Raw genomic sequence first — 12,500 nt, 5'->3', positions numbered from 1 at the left:
TAGAGGGGGTATTAGATGTCCTAATCACCTCTGGTACTACTGGGCTGCACAGCCGAGGAACATGATTTGTTTAACTATACATTAAAAATAAATAAATAAATTTAAAAAACAAAACACACCCCTATGGACAGAAATGGAAAGTCATCTTTAAGGCCTTCCTCTTCCCATGCACCTCTAATCAACAAATATTAAAAAGATCATTGAGAATCTTAGAAATACGATTGTTGTTATAAAATACATAGAAGATAAATAGAGAGGGGACTTAAGTCCAATATTGGGGGGGATTACCTTTTCCCCACCTAGGACAGCTGAAGGGGCAGATTCAAAATTTGGGTCAAAATAAGGGTTACAAAAAAATAGAGGGATTATATAAGCTAGACAGCGAAGTACTACCCCATGACTACTGACGAAGAACACTCAGAAAAGTGACACTGAGCCTGCTGTGGGACAACGCTGTTTTCTGACTGTGACTCTGAGCCGAGTGTAGTCAATTCACAAAAAACATTATAAGAACGCAGTACCAAAGCATGGCTCAATGTTGCATGTAGGTATTTGAGTATACACTAAGTAGGCTACAAGCTTATTGTTTTTAGTCCAATACACTTTATAAACTTGAATTCCTCTGTTTTTTTTTTTTTTTTCATTTGTTTTAAATTATGCTCTAAACGTGTTGGATTCTCCGTGTTGACACGTAGGGTATAATTTCGCGTTAACACGTTAAGTTTGTGTATTTCGTGAATCATGATGCTTTACTGCCACCAACTGGTGTATGGCGTTATTGCTGAAACAACATAAAGCCTTAACTTAAGAAAGCCACTCAACATCCCAATCCACATATGGTATATTGCCATCGGACGGGACCAGAGCGCTAGCGCGCGGCGCCCGTTAAATGATTTTTGCCGAGCCCGAGAGCGGGTCCAGTGCGCTCAGGGGAACACGCCACGAAGTTCCGCGCCCTCGCTGAGTCTCTACTCCTCACGTGGAAAGAGATATGAATAATCAAAGTTTGGGCCTTTTATCCGCAATTTTTCATCAGTCCACCAGGTGGCACATGGAATGTCCCAACACATGTATATTATATTGGGTTTGGGATGGGGTATTTCCGGCCTCCGAATATATTGGAAGTGGGATGGTTGTCCAATTGCTGTCAAATATATTGGAAGTGGGATGGTTGTCCAATTGCAATATATTCTGATGGTGTCAAATATATTGGAAGTGGGATGGTTGTCCAATTGTAATATATTCTGATGGTGTCAAATACATTGGAAGAGGGATGGTTGTCCAATGGCAATATATTCTGATGGTGTCAAATATATTGGAAGTGGGATGGTTGTCCTGATGGTGTCTAATATATTGGAAGTGGGATGGTTGTCCAATTGCAATATATTCTGATGGTGTCAAATATATTGGAAGTGGGATGGTTGTCCTGATGGTGTCTAATATATTGGAAGTGGGATGGTTGTCCAATTGCAATATATTCTGATGGTGTCAAATATATTGGAAGTGGGATGGTTGTCCAATTCCCATACATCCTGATGGTGTCAAATATATTGGAAGAGGGATGGTTGTCCAATTGCAATATATTCTGATGGTGTCAAATATATTGGAAGTGGGATGGTTGTCCTGATGGTGTCTAATATATTGGAAGTGGGATGGTTGTCCAATTGCAATATATTCTGATGGTGTCAAATATATTGGAAGTGGGATGGTTATCCTGATGGTGTCTAATATATTGGAAGTGGGATGGTTGTCCAATTGCAATATATTCTGATGGTGTCAAATATATTGGAAGTGGGATGGTTGTCCAATTCCCATACATCCTGATGGTGTCAAATATATTGTAAGTGGGATAGTTGTCCAATTCCCCTATATCCTGATGGTGTCAAATATATTGGAAATGAGATGGTTGTCCAATTACCATACATCCTTATGGCTTCAAATATATTGTAAGTGGGATGCTTGTTCAATTACCATATATATTGTGTCAAATATGTTCAAAGTGGGATGGTGTCCCATCACTACATATTGTCATCAGAGCACGTTTTAGGAAAACATAATTGTAATGTCTAAAAATACATTTAGCCATATATCCCATGACTCCCTGATCTCATATCTGTCTTTGGAGTTGTAAAATTCTACTGTCCAAAATCCATATATTTTTTTTTGACTTGAATATATTGGAAGTAGGATTATCAGATCTCAGCTTCAGAACAACATAAGAGGTTTTTACAAACGGGTCTATCTTTGTCTGGGTCTATCTTACTCAGCGTGTGAGTTTGGAGAAGATTGGAGAGAATAAATATTTTCACTCAAAAAAACTAAAAGGGGTCCCCCTATGAGTTGTTTTTAAGTGAAAAAATTTATGTCCTCCAATCATCTCCAAACTCACACCCTGAGTTGATGACACTCAGACTTAGACGAAACTGGTCTTACTTTGAAGATATTTCACTCCTAAGCCAAGATCTGATAATCCAACTTCCAATATATTCCAGTCAAAAACATATATGGGTTTTTGACAGTAGAATTTTACACTTCTAATTACAGAAAAAGGATCAGAGGGACTTGGGCTGTATGGAAACATGTATTTTTTTTAACTATATAAAATGTTTTCCCAAAATGTATAAGTCTTTACTTTAACCATCCCAATTGCAATATATTTGACACAAGTGTTATATATTATATTTAAGCAGTACATTTCTTCGTAGATGTCTTTCAGTAACTGTAAAACATTTATTTTAATTATTTGTAATTTGCTAAGACACATGGAAGACCTTTACATCCCGAGGTAGTGATAGCTTACAACCTGGTCTCACACCTACTTGTGATATAGTCACATATATAGGAGACTGCAATTCATGCTGAAAATATGCGATATGTCACGAATTGCAGATTACTATATCACGAGTAGGTGTGAGACCGGGCTGTAGCTTAACATTACTGGCTGATGTAACTTTGCTAACTGACAAAGCGACACATTTATGTTATGATTAAAACCAATATTTAACAAAAAATATATTCATTAAACACATGAAAAGTGTTGTATTCTAATCAAATGATATTTAAACTCCCGCACGAGTTATGCACAGGGGCCGTGTCTTCATTAATTCAGACTTATTATCCTGGATTTAAGTCCTTTATAGAGTATTTAGTTATTTTTTATAACGTCTCTTCCTTACACATGTAAACAATCGTACACACACAAAAATGCGTGTATTTGTATAACTAAAAATGTGAGTCTGTAAACAAGTTTTAGTCCCCACACCGAGATTATATCCATCTACACACAGACAAAGAGAGAGTCCACCAGTTTCGCTACACTACACTTTGTTTGGGTTTTTATGTACTGTTTCTAATTCTATATTTTTGTTGTGATATCAGTTATAATTGAATATGTATTTTGTCTCGTTCACCAGTGATATTTTTCAGTTACTGTAGTTAAAACAGCATTTAACTAATCCATACGGGCCTACTTACATATTCATGATTGGATTTACATCACACACTGTAGCTGACACGAAACATAAATCCTTTGTGAACGTAGTCCCTACGTTTCATCTGAATTATTCATAACATAGTGAGCGAAGCACTGACCTATGGCTACGTTGAGCCCTACGTGAGCAGTGTGAAGACAGCAATATTAGTAAGCTGATCCCCATAGCAACTGGAAGTTAATTTTTCACAATAAAAAACCTCTGGTGTTTAGTACCTTAAAATTTGTAAACATGCATATTATTATATAACTTCATTCATAACATGCTCTAAAGCTTTTCATAATTGTATATCAAACAAACATCACTATTCTCTCACACTATGTGTGTGACACATACTGAGATTTGACATTGATAAATTATGTGCATTCTTTTAATAGCATACTGCTAAACAATACAGTGTCAATACAAACCCATGGTGAAATTAACTTTCCAGATCCTCCTCTTTCTGTAAACGTATTGTATGTTTAACGATACATTAAGTTACTCATGTTTTATTTAATTATGTGTATCTACTTCTATATATAAATTAAGAGAGGATAAATCTCCTTCAAAATGAAATTGAACAAAAAATTCTGAATTAAAAAAGGGCTTTTTCAGCAGTTCAGTGGTGGTTGAAGTGAGGGGTTTATATATATATATATATATATATATATATATATATATATATGTGTGTGTGTGTGTGTGTGTGTGTGTGTGCTTTTAAACGTATTTATATATGTATAATGTTAATACAAAATCTCATAAAAAACATGGTCAAATCCAATACGCTTAGAGACCAACGACATTCCTTACACCTGGACCCCCATGACTACTGACGAAGAACACTCAGAAAAGTGACACTGAGCCTGCTGTGGGCCAACGCTGTTTTCTGACTGTGACTCTGAGCCGAGTGTAGTCAATTCACAAAAAACATTATAAGAACGCAGTACCAAAGCATGGCTCAATTTTGCATGTAGGTATTTGAGTATACACTAAGTAGGCTACAAGCTTATTGTTTTTAGTCCAATACACTTTATAAACTTGAATTCCTCTGTTTTTTTTTCATTTGTTTTAAATTATGCTCTAAACGTGTTGGATTCTCCGTGTTGACACGTAGCGTATAATTTCGTGTTAACACGTTAAGGTATTGACGCGTTATGAACGTGTTAACACGTTAAGTTTGTGTATTTCGTGAATCATGATGCTTTACTGCCACCAACTGGTGTATGGCGTTATTGCTGAAACAACATAAAGCCTTAACTTACCAAATAACGGAAACAATTCCAGTGTTTAATGTTCTGAACAATGTTTATGAGATTTTGTATAAACATTATACAAACATAATATTTATATAAACATAAATACGTTTAAAAGCGCACACAAACATAGATATATATACCCCTCACTTCAACCACCACTGAATTTACTGCTGAAAAAAGCCCTTTTTTAATTCAGATTTTTTTGTTCAATATAATTTTGAAGGAGATTTATCCTATCTTAACATATATAAGTATGTGGCCACAAATGGGTCCACAATTCCATTTAGACCTAACAGGTGGTGGTGGGGTCTTAGTTCCGAAAAGCCATTTAGTGGACAAAATAGCAGTTGCTTACCTCTTCGTAGTACCACACCATCCCAATCCACATATATGATACGCCGCTTGGTGGACCTTATCGGCCTAGCGCGCGGCGCCCCCTAGACGATTTACTTTGCAGAGCCCGGGGTCGGGTCCTGGGCACACGTGGTGAGAGCTAAAAATCCTCAAAGTTTGGGCCTTTTACCCGCACTTTTGCATCAATCCACCAGGTGGCTCCCGGAACGTCCCGATTCCAATATATTCCATTACAGGCAAATATATTGGGATTGGGATGGCGTATATATTTATCATTCGTTGAAGTGTTTTGTAATGTTTTTAATACTTTTAACATGCCCAACATCCATAGACATTAACATTTTTAAAGTGTTGGCTACTTTGATAAGGCAACACAAACGTCCTTTCACAAAGTTTCCAACTATCTTTGATATATGTATAATGCCAGTAAACCGACAAACACGTAACCACAGTGAGCCAGCCTGCCCTTCTGAAACTCTTGTCCGAACGCCTTACTTTCAAATTTTCAAGTTAGCTAATGTTACTGCTGCATTACTTAAGGTGGAAGCGAAAAATTTAAAAGCTTCTGAGCGAACACCAGTCAGAATGTCAACACTAGAACTATCAGGATTTTCATATACCCCCTTTTTCTACCAGAGGCTGCCAAATGGCAGTGCTGGGGTAATTTGCAACCCATTAGGCCACATTTTGTTATGTACATTAAGCCACTACTAGGTGCTAAAACGGGGGGATGGGTGATAGTGTGAACTGTGTTGACTGACAAAGCTCTGAGAGTCACAGCAGGCACAGACTTTCAGGAGTTTAGTTTAGGGCAACAGTCTCAACAAATAAAAAATATTTTGGTACTTTGGCAGTTTTCTCAGCTGCTGATAATTATTATTATAATCTTTCAAAAATATAATGAAATAATACTTGTTTATTTAGAATACACACAATAAAGAATTATTTAAGCTTTTTAGTTTATATTTGTTGATCTAATGCAGTATTATTTGATGTGAAACCTACAAAAACCTTGAGAAATATAAATAAAAAATTCAGTTAAGTAAAAATTGCTCAAAAATAGTATTTAAGTTTAATTTGAGTCATATTTACTTGTCAAGAAAAACACTTTGCCAATGGGGTGAGATATTTTGACTTAAAACAAGAAAAAATGTCCTGATAATATTCTTTTACTTGGGTTTTTAAATGTTTAAGTAAAAATGTCCTTTTTACAAGTAGCTGAGGGTTGTTTTTTGTATAAATTTATGTAAAAATATCTTTACCTATTGGCAGTTTTTCAAAAGACAAAAACTACTTAAAATAAGGTTACAACATATCAGAGCTATTTTGACTAATCAATATGCCACTTTTTGCACTGTGAAAACAATCCTACATTAGTACAAAGGAGGCAGTTTTTCAAAAGGCAAATTTACTTAAAATCTGAACTTTAGCTATTTTGACAAATCATCAGTGAGAAAACAATCCAAAATTAGTACAAAGGAGGCAGACTTGAGGTGTTTTGGAATTATAGTTCAAATAATGTCTTTGTGTGAGTTTTAGAGAAAGATGACTGCAGACACTGGAAAACTTGTTAATAAAGTGCATAAACTTTATATAATAAACTGCACCAAAGTAAATAGCCTATCTGGCTACATGCTGAGTGAAATAAAATAGAATAAACCTTTCTCACTATAGTACAATATTACAAATATACACGATGGAGGTAACTGAGATGGGTGTGTCAGTGTCAGTCAGGGTGTGTATTCCCTGCCACATACGCCGAGGGTCAGAGGAGGTAAAGTGCTCCTCAATCCAGAGTTTGTAGCAGTGCTTGGCTATAGCTGTTAGTCTCTTCATATTGCCAGGAACTCCAGTGGGCGGTACAAAGGACGCTTGTACCCTGAGCGCTTCTATGCTGAGGGATGCCATGCCAAGAAATCTCGGACCACCAGTCTTGTTTTTTGCCCTTCTTTTGTATGCATTAGGTTTCTCCATTTATGTGCATCTGCTTTTCTTTTTTCTGTAAATCAGGACCGGCGTTTGTAGCAGTGCTTGGCTATAGCTATTCCTCTCCTCAGGTTAGCTCTGGCCAAGCTGTATGCTTCCCGGCGTCCTGATCTGAAGGCAGCATCTCTGGCTTTGAGCAATGTGCGAACCTCTCTGTTTATCCAGGGCATTTGAATAGGGAATGTTAATTGTTATGGCAAACTTAAATTTAATGATTAAGTATCACCAGGAAGAAAGATCGATGCTCAAAGAATTCTTTGAGGAGAAGAGAGGAATAAGACAGACAGTCAAAGTCAGTCCACACAGTTGTTGATGTGTTTCAGGACAGAGTTAGTGTAGGTGTCCAAGTGGATGTGTGAGCCTGTGGAGGCTCGGGCAGCATACTCACTCCAGTCGGTGTGCTGGAACTGTTGCTGAAGGAAGGAGTCAGCCCCATCCATCCAGAACTTTACAGTTCTGGTTGAAGGCTTAATCCTCTGCATGACTGGAGTGTATTTGGGAAGCAGGAACAAAGAAAGATGATCGGAAAGTCCAAGATGGGGGTGGGGTGTTGTTTTGAAGCTGGTTAAAGTCGAACCAATGCTGAATCCGGTGTTTGTGCAGTGAATGTTAATTTCCAAAAGTGTCTGTCTGTCGTAACTGTAGTTCGCAAGAGTTATTTGCGCAAGAAAACTGGAGATAGCTAAGTACAGAAGTATAACATCACTAAAACCGGTAAGACGCTGAGCCTCGCAGTGTGATCGTGACGCCATCTTGGTCCTGGGAGACCAAGGACCATTTCCTATGGATATCAAGGTCCCAGAATCTGGAGGAAGAGAGGAGAGGCACGGAATCCACATTGCTCGAGGTACCCTGTAAAGTTTCCACAGTAAGTGGCGGTTTGGGGTCCCATGTCATCTGCTGGTGTGGGTCCACTGTATTTTCTGAGGTCCAAGGTCAACGCAGCCGCCTACCAGGGAGATTTAGATTACTTTATGCTTCCTTATGCTTCCAAGCGGGGTGGGTTAGTGCAGTGTGTAGTGCTGTTGAGAGCGAAGACACCCGCAAGTTCCACAGCACAAGCTCTTAGCACACGGCCAGGTACACCATCAGGGCCAGCTGCCTTCCGTGCATTCACTCTGCTCAGCATGCGACTGACGTCCGAAGTGGAAAGTACAAGTGGGTTGTCGTCGGTGGAGGATCGTTTATTGAAGATATCAATATCATCTGGTCGAAACGAGTGTAAAAGTTGTTCAGCTCATCAGGGAGTGAAGCACTGTTGGTACATGGAACAAAGCTAGTTGGTTTATAGTCAGTCAGGGTGTGTATTCCCTACCACATACGCCGAGGGTCAGAGGAGGTAAAGTGCTCCTCAATCCGGCGTTTGTAGCAGTGCTTGGATATAGCTATTAGTCTCTTCATATTGCCAGGAACTCCAGTGGGCGGTACAAAGGACGCTCGTACCCTGAGCGCTTCTATGCTGAGGGATGCCATGGTAAGAAATCTCAGACCACCAGTCTTGTTTTTTGCCCTTCTTTTGTACGCATTAGGTTTTTCCATTTATGTGCATCTGCTTTTGTTTTTTTTGTGAATCAGGACCGGCGTTTGTAGCAGTGCTTGGCTATAGCTATTCCTCTCCTCAGGTTAGCTCTGACCAAGCTGTATGCTTCCCGGCGTCCTGATCTGAAGGCAGCATCTCTGGCTTTGAGCAGAGTGCGAACCTCTCTGTTCATCCAGGGCTTCTGATTAGGGAATGTTAATTATTATGGCAAACTTAAAATTAGTGATTAAGTATCACCAGGAAGGAAGATTGACGCTCAAAGAATTCTTTGAGGAGAAGAGAGGAATAAGACAGACAGTCAAAGATTGCGTGAATCCGGTGTTTGTGCAGTGAATGTTAATTTCCAAAAGAGTCTGTCTCTTGTAGCTGTAGTTCGCAAGAGTTATTTGCGCAAGAAAACTGGAGATAGCTAAGTACAGAAGTATAACATCACTAAAACTGGTAAGACGCTGAGCCTCGCAGTGTGATCGCGATGCCATCTTGGTCCTGGGAGACCAAGGACCATTTCCTATAGAAATCAAGGTCCCAGAATCTGGAGGAAGAGAGGAGAGGCACGGAATCCACATTGCTCGAGGTACCCTGTAAAGTTTCCACAGTCAGTGGCGGTTTGGGGTCCCATGTCATCTGCTGGTGTGGGTCCACTGTATTTTCTGAGGTCCAAGGTCAACGCAGCCGCCTACCAGGGAGATTTAGATTACTTTATGCTTCCAAGCGAGGTGGGTTAGTGCAGTGTGTAGTGCTGTTGAGATAGCGTCCTCGGTGGATCTGTTGCAACGATAAGCAAACTGGTGTGGGTCCAGCGTAGCAGGCAGGCAGGATTTCAAGTGAGAAAGAACTAGTCTTTTAAAGCACTTGGAAATTATTGGGGTGAGTGCTACAGGTCGAAAGTCATTAAAGTCTGAAGCAGTAGAATGCTTAGGCACAGGCACAATAATGGCTGACTTAAAGATAGATGGTACAGCTGCCTGGGCAAGCGAAACATTAAAGATGTGAGCGAAGACACCCGCAAGTTCCACAGCACAAGCTCTTAGCACACGGCCAGGTACACCATCAGGGCAAGCTGCCTTCTGTGCATTCACTCTGCTCAGCATGTGACTGACGTCCGAATTGGAAAGTACAAGTGGGTTGTCGTCGGTGGAGGATCGTTTATTGAAGATATCAATATCATCTGGTCGAAACGAGCGTAGAAGTTGTTCAGCTCATCAGGGAGTGAAGCACTGTTGGTAGATGGAACAAAGCTAGTTGGTTTATAGTCAGTCAGGGTGTGTATTCCCTGCCACATACGCCGAGGGTCAGAGGAGGTAAAGTGCTCCTCAATCCGTCGTTTGTAGCAGTGCTTGGCTATAGCTATTAGTCTCTTCATATTGCCAGGGACTCCAGTGGGCGGTACAGAGGACGCTTGTACCCTGAGCGCTTGTTGATGCATTTCAGGACAGAGTTAGTGTAGGTGTCCAAGTGGATGTGTGAGCCTGTGCAGGCTCGGGCAGCATACTCACTCCAGTCGGTGTGCTGGAACTGTTGCTGAAGGAAGGAGTCAGCCCCATCCATCCAGAACTTTACAGTTCTGGTTGAAGGCTTAATCCTCTGCATGACTGGAGTGTATTTGGGAAGCAGGAACAAAGAAAGATGATCGGAAAGTCCAAGATGGGGGAGGGGTGTTGTTTTGAAGCTGGTTAAAGTCCAACCGATGCTGAATCCGGTGTTTGTGCAGTGAATGTTAATTTCCAAAAGTGTCTGTCTGTCGTAACTGTAGTTCGCAAGAGTTATTTGCGCAAGAAAACTGGAGATAGCTAAGTACAGAAGTATAACATCACTAAAACCGGTAAGACGCTACGCCTCGCAGTGTGATCGCGATGCCATCTTGGTCCTGGAAGACCAAGGACCATTTCCTATAGAAATCAAGGTCCCAGAATCTGGAGGAAGAGAGGAGAGGCACGGAATCCACATTGTTCGAGCTACCCTGTAAAGTTTCCACAGTCAGTGGCGGTTTGGTGTCCCATGTCATCTGCTGGTGTGGGTCCACTTTATTTTCTGAGGTCCAAGGTCGACGCAGCCGCCTACCAGGGAGATTTAGATTACTTTATGCTTCCTTATGCTTCCAAGCGAGGTGGGTTAGTGCAGTGTGTAGTGCTGTTGAGATAGCGTCCTCGGTGGATCTGTTGCAATGATAAGCAAACTGGTGTGGGTCCAGCGTAGCAGGCAGGCAGGATTTCAAGTGAGAAAGAACTAGTCTTTTAAAGCACTTGGAAATTATTGAGGTGGGTTATGCAGTGTGTAGTTCTGTTGAGAGCGAAGACACCCGCAAGTTCCACAGCACAAGCACTCAGCACACGGCCAGGTACACCATCAGGGCCAGCTGCCTTCCGTGCATTCACTCTACTCAGCATGCGACTGACGTCCGAAGTGGAAAGTACAAGTGGGTTGTCATCGGTGGAGGATCGTTTATTGAAGATATCATTATCATCTGGTCGAAACGAGCGTAAAAGTTGTTCAGCTTATCAGGGAGTGAAGCACTGTTGGTAAATGGAACAAAGCTAGTTGGTTTATAGTCAGTCAGGGCGTGTATTCCCTGCCACGTACACCGAGGGTCAGAGGAGGTAAAGTGCTCCTCAATCCGGCATTTGTAGCAGTGCTTGGCTATAGCTATTAGTCTCTTCATATTGCCAGGAACTCCAGTGGGCGGTACAAAGGACGCTCGTACCCTGAGCGCTTCTATGCTGAGGGATGCCATGGTAAGAAATCTCAGACCACCAGTCTTGTTTTTTGCCCTTCTTTTGTACGCATTAGGTTTTTCCATTTATGTGCATCTGCTTTTGTTTTTTTTGTGAATCAGGACCGGCGTTTGTAGCAGTGCTTGGCTATAGCTATTCCTCTCCTCAGGTTAGCTCTGACCAAGCTGTATGCTTCCCTGCATCCTGATCTGAAGGCAGCATCTCTGGCTTTGAGCAGAGTGCGAACCTCTCTGTTCATCCAGGGCTTCTGATTAGGGAATGTTAATTATTATGGCAAACTTAAAATTAATGATTAAGTATCACCAGGAAGAAAGATCGACGCTCAAAGAATTCTTTGAGGAGAAGAGAGGAATAAGACAGACAGTCAAAGATTCTCTCTTATCTCTTGAATTTATTGAACAAATCCAAGCCATATATAGGACCCCAGTCACGTACACCATTATTAGATCATGTCTCGTTCCATCAACCCAAACATTCCCTTATTGGTGCCTCGTCATCTCCCTTTTATCTCCGTCCTCTTCGTATTGCCAGGAACTCCAGTGGGCGGTACAAGGACACTTGTACAAGCGCCTCTATGCTAAGGAATGTCATGTTAAGAAATCTTGGACCCTCGTCAACGTCAGAGAGGATCCCAGGCATGTCGCACCCCTTCTGCATAGGAGGTTATTTCGGGCGGGCCGAGCACAACGTGGGCATGGGCGTTTCCAGTGCGGGGCCGTCAGGATTTCAGAGGGCAGTACGAAATGAAGGTGTCTGAACGATGACAACCGACGTGGAGATGCTGCTCTACCGGAAAACCAGACCCGCCTTGGGTAGGCACCTGCCAGGCTTCATAAAAAGAAGCAGAGGGATCCTACCCCATGCTGCGGGTCAGCTTCCAGGGATGGGTTTTGTTTACCCTTCCCGTACCTATCTTTGGGAGACTTAGGCGGCCAGTCCCCTACGCTGAGACAGTCCGAAAACGGCGGCCGCAGGCACAGCGATGTCCGGGGCTCTGCATCTGAACTCGTGGCCCCACTCCTGTTTGCCAGCGTGCCCCACGAATCGACATTTCCTGGTTCTCCTCTGTCGGGACAGCAGATCCGAAAGGAGTGCTGCTCCGAACAAACGCACCGAGAGCGGCCGCGCCCGACCCGGGGCCCCGAAAAGGGTCTCGGTA

Source organism: Hoplias malabaricus, unplaced genomic scaffold (assembly GCF_029633855.1).
Source record: "Hoplias malabaricus isolate fHopMal1 unplaced genomic scaffold, fHopMal1.hap1 scaffold_46, whole genome shotgun sequence".
Taxonomy (NCBI): Eukaryota; Metazoa; Chordata; class Actinopteri; order Characiformes; family Erythrinidae; genus Hoplias; species Hoplias malabaricus.
Note: the sequence above shows the minus strand (reverse complement) of the source record.